An 11925-nucleotide genomic window follows, 5' to 3' on the forward strand; every position below is an offset into this window, starting at 1 on the left:
TTCTAAGCCTCTGATGAGCACTTTTCCCCATTTTCTGGAGTTTTCTTGGTAAAGTACTAGGTCTCTCTTAATGGTTGACCAATGTCAAACAGTTCAAAAAGCTGCTCTCTGATTATACAGAAAGTATTTTTCTGTGTATATGGACATAGAAAAAAGAAACCAAAACCAAGAAATCCACACCAAAAACCTTCAGACAAACAAAAAAACCCAAATAGACTGAACTAAAAAAATTTGTGTATATTCATAAGGGGGGGAAAGCCCATTTTCCCAAAGACTGCCCTCCTTTCAGTCACAAACAGAAAATCCTCTCTCAAAACAGAACTAGTCATTAAGCATATATAATCAATTAACACAAGTTTCAACAGTGAAGAATTTAAGATTAAGACTAGGTGACCTCAAGATATTTATCCCAGTTAAATTGTGGTCCTGGAGGTCATCTCTGAAGCCCATGAATGAAATTCCCCATGCAACACACAAATGTTGATCCTACATTAATTCAAAGGGTAATGTACATTTCATGTACATTTCTTCAAAATGCTCTCCAAATGTAAGCTAGCAGGTTTACCCCAAAACACATTTAACTGTGTCTTTAACTCTACAGTGCAAAAGAGTCACCATATGGTCTACTAGAAAACAGACACTTTTCATTCATCTCTACCTCATCTGCCCTACATTCATTATGAATCAGCCATCAGGATGACTGAAAGGATGATGTGGTTTGGCTTCCTGTCAGAATGGCAACTATGGTATTTGGAACAATTTCATATTAATTTAGTATCTCTGGTTAGGTACCTCTGGCAAAAGGCCAGATATACTTCCTATAAACGACAAAGGAATTACAGCCTTTAACTGCAAGGTCAAATTTCACCCATCTAATTAAGTTTCCTGCTCAGAGCAGCATGTTAGCTACTGACTTTGATATGATTTTTACAATAACAGGTGTGGCTCTGATTGCCAACAAGCTGAACTCATGTGGCCATTAAATTTTGATTGCTGAAGTCAAGATTACAGATCACATTGAAAAAGAAGAAGGGGTTCAACAGACAAATGAGACAAAATGAGACAAACTGAGGCTGAGTAGGTGGCATTCATTAGTCACTAGAAGGCAGGCTCTGCTCCTGGAGGAACCACCACCACATGAATTGTCCTGGAGCATCCACACAGACGGAACTGATGAGTAACAGCAAATAACATTTCTTACAGAGCTCCATTCTTGGGATCAAAATATTAGAGGCATAATGTAATTGAAGCTTGCTTTCCTGGTACATATTTAAGGAAACTATTATTAGCTTTGCTGTCCTTTTACTTAATTTTCCTCTCCTAAGGCTTTTTAAGGAATGGCTCAGACATGGTGTGGGTTCTCTCCCTGTCATCTACATGTTTGAGCTGGCTGCTGGTAGGAAGGTCTGCTCATGTTCCTGCAGGCATGCCAATCTGGATAGAGCAAACACATACAAATAGCCTGCATGCAGGAATCTAGTGGGAAAAAAATTAAGAAAAAAACAAACCAAAACCCAACGCCAAACAAACAACAAAAAAACCACCCCAGAAGCCCAGGGTACTAGCTCATGAACATATTCAGTCCATTCATCATCTCATTAGGGATCAAGAGTGAGTGTGCTTATTGTCCATCTCTTTGGCAAGCATCCTTCTACCTTCGTGTCTCCTCCAGCATGGAAAACTGTAATTCTAAAATAGGTCATTTTATTATGAAAATTTGTTTTCCAAGCAATATTCCCTTGAGGCCCTACATATTAAGAGCATCTTTTTAACTGGATAAATACTGTTCTTCTATTTCCCGATATCAACTGACATGTTTATGTGATAATGGCCAAGCATGGTCCAGCTGGAAGCAATTCTCAAATAGACCATTTAATAGAAGAGTAATTCTGAGGGAAAGCTCCCAGGCTTTATGATAGGGTACTATCTGCTTTTATTGCACTGTGCCCCAAGACTGGAGGTTTGAATTGTTCCTTTTAAGTTGATGTGTACCCCGAGCCCAGAGAGGGAGTCAAAACCCCTTTTCTCACCAAAGAAAAGACCATCTCTGAGTTTCCAGGCCTGCTATATGCAGGAGAAAACTGTTTGTCCCCTCCCCTTCCTAGGCATCAAGCTAACTGAGACTCAAAACAATCAATAAAGGCTGGATTAATTCCTGAGTGCCAAAAGCACATGCAGATAAATTAACGAAGCTAATCCTTTTGTAGTACCCATTTGTTAAAACTTCTCTGCAGCAACTGATGCAGCTTGCTTGACTTCTCAGGAAATGAATGAACCATTTTTACTCCTCAGTAGTAGTTCACAGGGCATCCTCATGCATTTTTAGCACCATGAGCACACGACCAAAACCTTGGGCTGAATTCAGCTGATGAGCCCTGTGTTCAGGCATGGGGTAACAGCACAGATTCTGCACAGTCCCAACCTGAAGCCATCACATGCAGTGATGACTTCCAAATCTAAGCAGCTCTTGGCTGAGGTAGGTGAAAGTACATTTGCAGTTACTAATGCTCTCAGTTATGGCATGAATGGGTTCATTTGAAGAATGGGGCAGGAGACAGGGACCTGAAAGCCTGGTCACTTTATTCTGCACACCATGCACTTGAGGTGACTCCTTAAAACACCTCTTACCCTTTCTGTGAAAATGCCTTTGGTGCTGCAACTAAGAATTGTCAAATGTTACCACAGCTGACTTTGTAGATGGGATACCTGTCCCTATGGACAGCTGGAAACTGATGCTATTTTATGGAGTACTGAAACAGCAGCTCTTGTAAGGCTACTGCTTAGCTTGAGCAGAAATCTGGGTCCTCAAACTCATGCAAACCTTCATAGCCTCTTTTAACAGATACTCCCTAACTATTAACCTCAAGGGCAAGATTAACATTTTTATTTTAATTAACATGGAGAGGCTGTGGTGTGCAGCAGTATTATAAAAAGTTCTGAAGTGCCAGCCTTTTGGAGTGGAATAATTCTGTCATCTTGTTTCCACACAGTTCTTCTCAAGACTATCATCTTTCTGACAAGTATTTTATCACTATTACTTCTACCCCTTAGTACACTCCCCAGCATGCTTATTATATTCCATAATTTTCTTAATGAGTCATCTCAACCTTAATCTTTCAACTGTGTGAAGTTTTTCATGAAACTGATACTTCAGAGGAAGGAGAGTAACTGTAAGAAAAGTGACCCTTTAGTTTGTTCAATACTGAGGTGCAATTATCCTTCAGCATTTTCTAGCCAAAGGGCTGGCTAAGACCTCAACAGCCAGACTGTTTCTAGGAGAGCTGAGCTGGGAAGATTTAGGCGACTTTTACACCTCTCCACTTTCTGAAGTTGGGACCTGGTGATATCTGACTCATTCTTCAGTGCCCAAAGGCCATTTAGAAGCTTCTCTGAATTACAGCTCCAGTAGTCTAAGAAAACAGGGCCTTGATAAAATGCAACAATGTCCTGTCCACATCACCCTCTTTGCTGGAAAATTTCGTACCTGCTTTGTTATACCAACTTTACAGACTTAATCTGTTTTTTGACCCTGGTTTTGGCAAAACTCCACAGAGTCCTGGGGCCTATGGAAGGGAAGGGACTGTTCTCTGAGCACTCAGCAGACATGCTACTTTCTAGATTAAGATCTCACTGGCAATTGAAGGTAAAGCACTAGTCCTTGCACTTCAAAACATTTCACAGTTTCTTTATTAAGACAAAATGATTGCCCACAAATAGAAAATAACTTTCAGTCAGGCTGGCTCTAGGTTAAGGGACTCTGCTCACCCAAAAACTGGCAAACACCACATTTCCTTGACCAGAGAAACCATGTGCCAGCTCTACTTGCTACCCAGAGGAACACTCATCTCTTCCCAAAACCATGTAAAATCAGATTAGTAAGCAGTCCACTGTTCTTTTCCTTCCCTGTTTCACCCAGGAAAGGAAAAATCCATCCATCTGAAAATTATGCCTAACCACATAATTTTTTTCCCCACATAAATGTTAATGAATTGACTCCTGTTTATGAAAATTTAAGGTAAACATCAGATCCTTTGTTATCCCATACTGTATAATAAAATTCCCACTGTTTCCATGATAACATCTTGACTGATTTTTTCAGCTTTCTAGTGATTACTTCATGCATGTTAAGAGGGGTCCTGGAGTCACCAGAAAATTTCTGAATTAATTCTTCACTGACTTCACTGTCATCATTTGAGATAAGTCATTGCTTTTTATAGTATCCTTTTGAGATTAGTCATAATGTAGCATAGCATTCACGCCCTCTGTTTCAGTCTGTTGGGTTCTTGCATGAAGAATATTAAAAATAATTGCACATCTTGTTTCGTTTTGCCTTTTTTCTTGTTTGACTTCCCTTTTAAAAACTGAACTTTGTTTGTTTGCACATTAGCATCATTGGGAAAAAGATTTCCACCATTAGAATGCAGTCTGGGATTCCAACTGCAGTAGCCAATATTTGTTCAATGTTCTCCAAAAGAAGTAGGAAGGCACATGTGCATATAGAAAGCCATCCTGTTCATCCAGCTAAAAATGCCAACTGGTGATAATTGCATGATGATTTTGAAGAGCTGACAATATTAATTATCATCACTGAACTACAGGATAGAGGTGTCACTGTGAGAATTCAAGCAAACATTGATTATTTCCCAATATTTTTAGAAACACCTTGTCCATTTAGCAGGAAAAAAAACCCAAAAACCCAACAAACAAAAACCAAAACATAAAAAGGGAAAATAAGTTAGAGCTGTCTTTCCGAAGCTGAATGTTTGGTCACTATGTTCTGCTTATATTTGGTATATGTTTTCTGCAGAAAATAAGGATACTCCTGTTGCAGGCTCTCTAGACAACCTTTGCTGCAGTAGTCACTTCAGCCCTGACATGTGTTTTAGTTCATAGCTGTGGTTAACTGAAGCACTAACACAACTCTTGCCAGAATCATCCAGACTACCAAAGCTTCAGGAAACACTGCTTTTCCCCCAACTTGTGTGTGCACTAACATACAGGCACACAAATGGGAGGAGGTGTGTTATTACTATGTAACCACAATCAATCCACAGATGATAGAAATGCTTTTAAACTTGGCAATGCTGCTGCTTCCCAGATCAGGAGGTCACCAGACCACAGTGAAGATTCCTGTCTAGCAATGGGCTTCATATCTGCTTTATCACAGCTGAATTTGACTATGAGGGTTGCCTGAGAGGGAGACGATAAATATCTCAGAACACATACTTCTTATGATCCTCTTCTAAAAAACTCCTCCCCCACTCCCTCAGCACAATATTTCTTCTCCAAAGCACGACAACAGTGATATAAATTAGATTGGAAAAATGAATTGTAACCACTTGCCAAGTGGTGCAAGCCTTCAGCCTCAGCTCAGAGCTGGCCTCCACATTGACATACACAATGTGTATGTCAGCTGGACAGCCACCAGCAGTATGCAGTGATGCTGATAGCACAGGCACTAACAGTTTAGCAGAGCACTGGGATGTCCGTGTCCCCCTTGATTAACTCCTTGCTCTTCTAAAATAGCTACTGTCAAAGAGAGGAAATAAGCAAGCTCAACTGTTACTACCACGTTCTACTAATGTACAATAAGTACAGTAAAACAATCAGTAGAAGTAACGTGTTGCTAACAACTACACTCAGAGATAGAGACACTTTTTCCTGGATAATTTAATAGATACTGTATCCTCCTGGATGTCTGGCTGATACTGGCTGTGGTAATAGCTTCCACACCTGCCACCAAGCTTTCTTACACAGATCACAGATTTAGAGGCATGGGGGAGATGAGGGGAAAGAACTGAATCTGCCCTCTGAGAACACACCTATAGCACTCTCTTACCACAATGCATGATAATATTTGTCATTGTTGGCATTCTTCCCTCCACTTAATTATTCTCATCAAGTGCACCACTTGTGCACTTGTCCACTGTTGACAGAGGACAAATAGGTGCAAAATGCTATTATGCTGGTTCCCAGTCATTCCTACTCAAGTGCCCACCTTCTTCTTTGCTTTTCTCCCCCACAGCCTGCATGGAGCTGCAGGTGTTGGCACTGCATTTTCTTCCCTATTTACTCAGCAGCATGCTGACACCTCTACCCTCTAGGATCTGCTGCCAATTTACAAATGTGAGCTCCTAGCCACAGACTCCCAAGAGACAAATAAGTAGATGTTAATAAGTAACTGATCATGTGTGATTAAATTTTTAATCGGTACCAGTCTTTGTTTCTATAGAACTGTCACTGAGTTCAAAGTCCATATATATAATAAAAGACATTTGTATACCTTTTCTATTTTTAGTATCTGCAAAAGTAAACTGTATTTACATATACTTTCAAAAACTTTTCCTATTGGACAGTAACTTAATTTCGTTCAGAACATGTCCAAAACTTGTTTTCCCCTAGTAAAATTATCTGTCTTTTTTTTTTTGTTGTGACTCTCAAGAAGGTGATATTTATCTAAATTAGGTAACATCAGGTCTTAATCCAGGATTGCTCCTAAATCCACAAAGGCAGCAGATTCAGCCTGTATCCTAACTCTGCTTTTAGTGTGGGAGTTATAAATTAAGAAGTGATGTGCTGCTAGGAGCATAATTCTCAGCTACGAAATTTTGTTCTGACTGTAGCTGTGAGACTACGAGCAGATTGCTTGTACTCCTACGGCAGTGAGGATTTCACAAACTGGAGGCAGGATGTTGTTTCCCTTAGCTTTGGCTGAGTCTGACAGAGGGAGTTTACATTTTTAAAAATAACAGTATCAGTAACAGTTTCAGGACCCAAATCTGACAAATTTTACCACTGCCATAGTATCTTACTAGTGAAATCTGTCTAACCTAATGTTCGCTGGACAGCCTTCAGCAAGCTTGAGACTCAAAAATACTATCTTCTGTCTGTTTGCAATTAATTAACAGCCTGTAGAATTAATTACTAGCCACTATTCTTAATGCTGGGCTGACTCTGGATGGGCTTCATAATTCAGAAATATGTGATTTTTGGGACCAGCCACCCCAAGGAAACACATATTCTTCTGATTGTAAAAGGAGTTGAAGAAATGGCGCAACCATGAGAAGGGAAAGCATATGTTGAAAAAACTCAGAGATACTAGCCCGATCTGGGGGACAGAAGGTGAGTTTGAATGGGTGAGGGAAAGATATCTCTCAGGTAGTAACACTTCAGAATTTTGTATTGGGGAGATATACAATTGGATAAGCACTTGAGAAACAATTCCTAAGATGCTGACACCAGCATGTAGAAAATTCAGCAGAATTCTGGAGCTCTGTTCAATCAGATGTGATATCTGAGCTCTGTGATGATTTTTCAGACTGTTTATATTTAGTGCATCACAGTCTACACTTCATGAAATCTTATGAATAGACATTTTCTGGGACTTGTAATAAAAAAAAAGTCTTCATGAAATTTCAGTAACACTCGTTGTCCTGACATTTAAGTCGTTACACAGTCAGAATGTACTTTTCTTAATTTTACCACTTTGAAGACAACTAGGTCATTCTAAAGGTTGAAACCTGCTATTATTATTCGTGCAAACAAACCTTCCTCACAGGCATCATCATATCACTTACTTCATGGGATGGTCTGCATGGACAGACCTTTAATTTCCAGACCTCTTACACCACCCTCCCTCAAGTCAAGGTGATTACAAACACATAACCCCCAACAAAAATAAAAACAACCCCAACCCCAAAAAAATAGTTAATTTCAAATAATTTTTTTTTGTAACATCTCCCACAGAAGGTACCTTCAGACTACTCAATCTCATCCTTTTGTTGAGATTCAAGATGCTACCTACATGCTGCTGGAAAAACTGACAATATTCTGTCAAAGCCACCTAACCTCTGGCCCATACTCTCAGACACTGTGCTTTCTAGAGAGCTCTAAGTCCAGGCTTAAGCACACTTCAGAGCAAGTAAAACTCACAATGTTCAGGTTAAAGACTGGCAAAATAATGACAATGTGTATGTCAGCCTAGACTTCAGAGCCAGCAGTGGGATTTACAGCTCTTTAAAACAGGAAAGCAATTCTCTTTTTCTTTCACCAACACTTGGAGGCACAGCTGAACAAAAGCAGTTACAAAAGCAATTCACTGTAATGGGCACTTTCAGTTTGCAGTTTATGTATTACTCAGTGCAACTTCTTAGTACCTTTTACTCCAAGAGACCTTAAACTTATTTGAAGTTGGCAGGTGTATTGTTTTGGAAAACAAGGCAGACAGTGGCAGACAGTGGTTCAGGGAAGAGTAAAGGGGAAAAAACCAGACCTTTAGGAGGGAGATCCTGGGAAAAGAAGCCCTTCTGACTTCTAGAGGACACCAGAGGTCTACTGTGATTCCTGAGCTGCAGACTCCAAAAAAGCGAGGTGAACTGAGGAGGGAAAAAACTCTAATAGAGGCAGATCCAAAGGTACAAATGTAGAAATATTTAATTCAAATGTTCCTGACAGGACAGGCAACCAGCTTCTGATAAAACCTTGGCTCCCAAAGTGAGGGATCACTGCCTGTAACTAATGGAACAGAAGTTCCCACCATGTAGTCGTGGGAAAGAAAAGTTTGTACCATTGGGTGAATAGACAGGGGAATACTGAGCACGAGGTTATTATCTCCACACGTGACATTAACAAGAGCCTTCCTAGAATCCTGCTGCTGTGCAGCACCGGAGGCCGGCAAGGATGGTGGTGGAGGCTCAGAGAAAGCAGCCCAGACATTTCTCCTGGGGATCATCTGCATTCCAGGGAGAGACCAAGAGAGTCAGGTCTATTTATCTCATCAGAGACAATGTTAAGTGGCTATTTAATTACTGCCCTTAAATACTTGAGCAGAGAGAGATGATCTGAAACTAGATAGCTATTTAATCTGACAGGCAAAACATTACAAGATCTAGTAGCTGGAAGATGAAGTCCCAGAAGTTCAAAGGGGAAAAGAGATGCAAACGTTTAACAAAGCGATTAAAAATTGGAGCCAATTATCCAGGAATGTAGTCAATTCCCATCGTTGGAAGTCATTTAATCAAGACTGTTTGAAGAGGCTGGTGGGCCAGACCTTGGAATCACTGGGGAATAGTCTCTGTTTATATTATGGAAGAGGTTAGGCTACGACACCATAATAACGTTTTATGGCTAAAAAACCCACCACTAGCATTATTATCTTCCTTGACAAAAAAAGGATGAAGGAATAAAGCATTAATGAAGCCAAGGCCAGTGTGGGGCACAGAACACAAGCTGAATGTGGACAACACAAGCCACAGTCCAGGAGCTGACATCATCAGTAGTTTTGTCACCAACTACAGCAAGAGAAAGAAAAGGCCGTGAGGGATTCGTGCCCAGCCCCAACGCCCTGAGCCAGGCAAGGGACATCACCTGGCCAATCCTCACAGCCCGATGTTCCCTGTCCGTGACATCCCAGCTCGCAACCCTGGCGGACCCTTCCTCTCTCGGCCGAGAGCCGCCACACCACGGTCTGGGGAGCGCCGGGCTCTGCCGACAGCCACCCGGGGGTAACCCCAGCTCACCTCCCCGCCGCCTCCGCCCGGCTTCGGCCCGGGGGACGCCCCTTGGCCACGATCCCTGCTCCGGGCGGCGGAAGGCGGCGGCTGGGGTTGCCCCCGCGGCGGCGGCCGCCTCCGGGGCATCCTCCGCGCTGCGACATCGGGCCCGCGGGCACGTTGCCGTGGCGACCGCGCCGCGCATCCCCCCGGCCCGTCCCGGCGGTGGGGGGCATCTCATCAATATTCCCTCCACCTTTGCTATTTCTTTTCTTAAGTTTCCCGCACTCCCGCACCACGCCTGAGCCAAAGTCCCTTACAAGCGGCGATAAAACGAGCAGAGGATGGGAGAGGCGCCCTCGGGGGCCGCTCCCACCCGCCGCTGCCCGCTCGGCGGGGCGGCCGCAGCCCCTCTCGCTGCGGAGCGGGGCACGGCTCGGCACGGCACGGCTCGGCTCCCCGGGCACGCCCGCCTCGCCCCGGCACCTGCCCGCCGGACGCCCTGGCTGGTGCGAGCGGTGCTCCCCCGGCGCTGCCCCAGCCCGCTCCGCTCCCCCGCCCCTCACCTCCGCCGCGGCGCCCGGGGAGCCGCGGGCACACCGCCGCCGCGGGCAGGGATGACCTTGCGGAGAAATCCATCATCCGGGCAGGAAAACAAGCCGTTCCTCGGGGCGTGCGGCGGCGGGAGGAGGGCGGCAGGCAGGGAGCGGGGCTCCGCTTGGGCGGCCCTTCCCGCCGCGGGGGCAGACGGCGGCGATCCGCCCGGCACCGACGAGGCGGGCCGCTCCAGCTGCGGCTCCCGGCCCGCTCGGCAGGCGGGCAGCGCCGGGGCTGCGGCGCCGGCCGGGCTCCCCCCGCGGCCGCAGCAGAGCGGGGCAGCTGCCGGCCCCGCGGCGGGGAGGGAGCGCGGCAGCCCCGGCGCGCTCGGCCCCCAGCCCGCCCCGAGCCCGCCGACACGTACCTGCTTCCAGGGAGACATTTCCCGCTGACGCCAGCCCCACCCCGCGCCTCTCCTGGCTTTTATAGCGCCGGAGCTGGCGGCTCCTGTCCTCCATCAGCGGCTGAGCAGGGGGCCCTGGCAGCCGTGCAGAGCCCCGGGCTCGCTGTGTATTGATTGCCACCTCTGCCAGCCGCCTTCTGTCCAGCTCCTAACCCACAACTGGGCGCTTCGCGGCAGAAGAGCTAGGACCTCACACCTCAGCTGCATCCACCTGCGCTAGCCGTGCGTGTGTCCGCGGAGGAGGCGTTCAGCCCGCCAGGCACCTCCCGAGCCCTCCGCCTGCGGGGCGGCGCAGGTTTGCGCGGGGAATCGCAGTGGATGCAAATGCGGTTCAGCTCTTGTCACGCTTGCAGTTCGGGTTGTTGGTTTTGATAGGCAGATTTGGCTTCCTGTGTGAAGCACTGCCCTGTTTGCCTGGGGGGAAAAAAATAGTAGAGTCAAGCGAAAAAGAGGTTTTGGTTTGGAAGTCTTAATTATCCGGAAATCTTTGATCTAATTTCGGTTTATTCCCACCACAGTGGAATTTTATCTCTCTCTGCTGCAATCACAGGAAATGGTTCTGCAGTGCCCGGAGACTCAAGTCAAGTACAGGTTTTCAGCCGGGAAGGTTTTAACTCTTCTGCAATCCTTTAGGGATGAATAGGAGAAGGATTAAAAAGAATAACAATTACAACCCAAAACTGTAGGACAAGCTGTGAAGACAGCTCTGTTGCAATATGAAAAAAAAGAACAGGGTATCTAAAAAATTAATTTTTATCCTTAAACATTGTAGGCATCAGTGAATCATATTCCCTTGATCCTTATGAATGGACTCATATTTTATTTACTGCTTTAACAAACACCCTCTGTCTCAGTTATTGATCCTAAATCTCCTTGACTCAAGAGTTAAGTGATCATGAAAAACCTTATATTTCCTACCACAGCAAATGTTATTTCTTTCCCCACAGCAGTCACTGAGATCAGCTCATATTTGTGTAGTAGCCATACCTAAATGTGGCTTTCTGACAGTTATTTAAGCATGAAAAATTCAAGATATGTTTTCAGTGTTCACCTACAATAACTACTTTTTCTCGTATGCCAAAGCCAATCCAGCAGTACTCTTAAAAGCCTGAACAGCCCAAGCATCCATCACTGGAAGGAGACTGGAAAGAGCATCACACTTTATCAGTGAAAGATTTACAGCTCTAGCACATCCAAGGCTTCCCAGTAGCTCTTCTTTACTTTGTTCTCTTCACAATCTTGCTACTTTTTTTGGTGCTCTGGAGGGCTGAAAAAGGCCTGGTCCTCCCCGTGCCCATGTCTGAATCAGGAGTACAAGGTCAGCTTGGCAAACTGAGTCAGTGTTCAACTCCTCTTCATTATTCTGCTAAATGACCTATTTTTAAAGAAACATTGCCAAACTTCCTAGAATTAATCCTCCTGCCATTAACATTA

The 11925-nt window shown here is 44.5% G+C and overlaps 1 protein-coding gene across 3 annotated transcripts in view; it reads right to left on the bottom strand.

The window, feature by feature from the left end:
- GPRIN3 (GPRIN family member 3) overlaps nt 1-10998 on the bottom strand; it is a 32920-nt gene extending 21922 nt beyond the window's left edge. The window contains exon 1 of one of the 3 annotated variants that reach the window (XM_064416925.1): nt 10453-10998. The gene's annotated coding sequence lies outside the window, so the exon portion shown is untranslated. Of the gene's footprint in view, nt 1-8272; nt 8355-10057; nt 10363-10452 lie in introns of those variants that run through there. The other 2 variants (XM_064416926.1, XM_064416928.1) reach the window with 2 other exon arrangements.
- Between the last annotated feature and the right edge of the window lie 927 nt (nt 10999-11925).

The sequence above is a fragment of the Passer domesticus genome, chromosome 4, assembly GCF_036417665.1.
Source record: "Passer domesticus isolate bPasDom1 chromosome 4, bPasDom1.hap1, whole genome shotgun sequence".
Classification (NCBI taxonomy): domain Eukaryota; kingdom Metazoa; phylum Chordata; class Aves; order Passeriformes; family Passeridae; genus Passer; species Passer domesticus.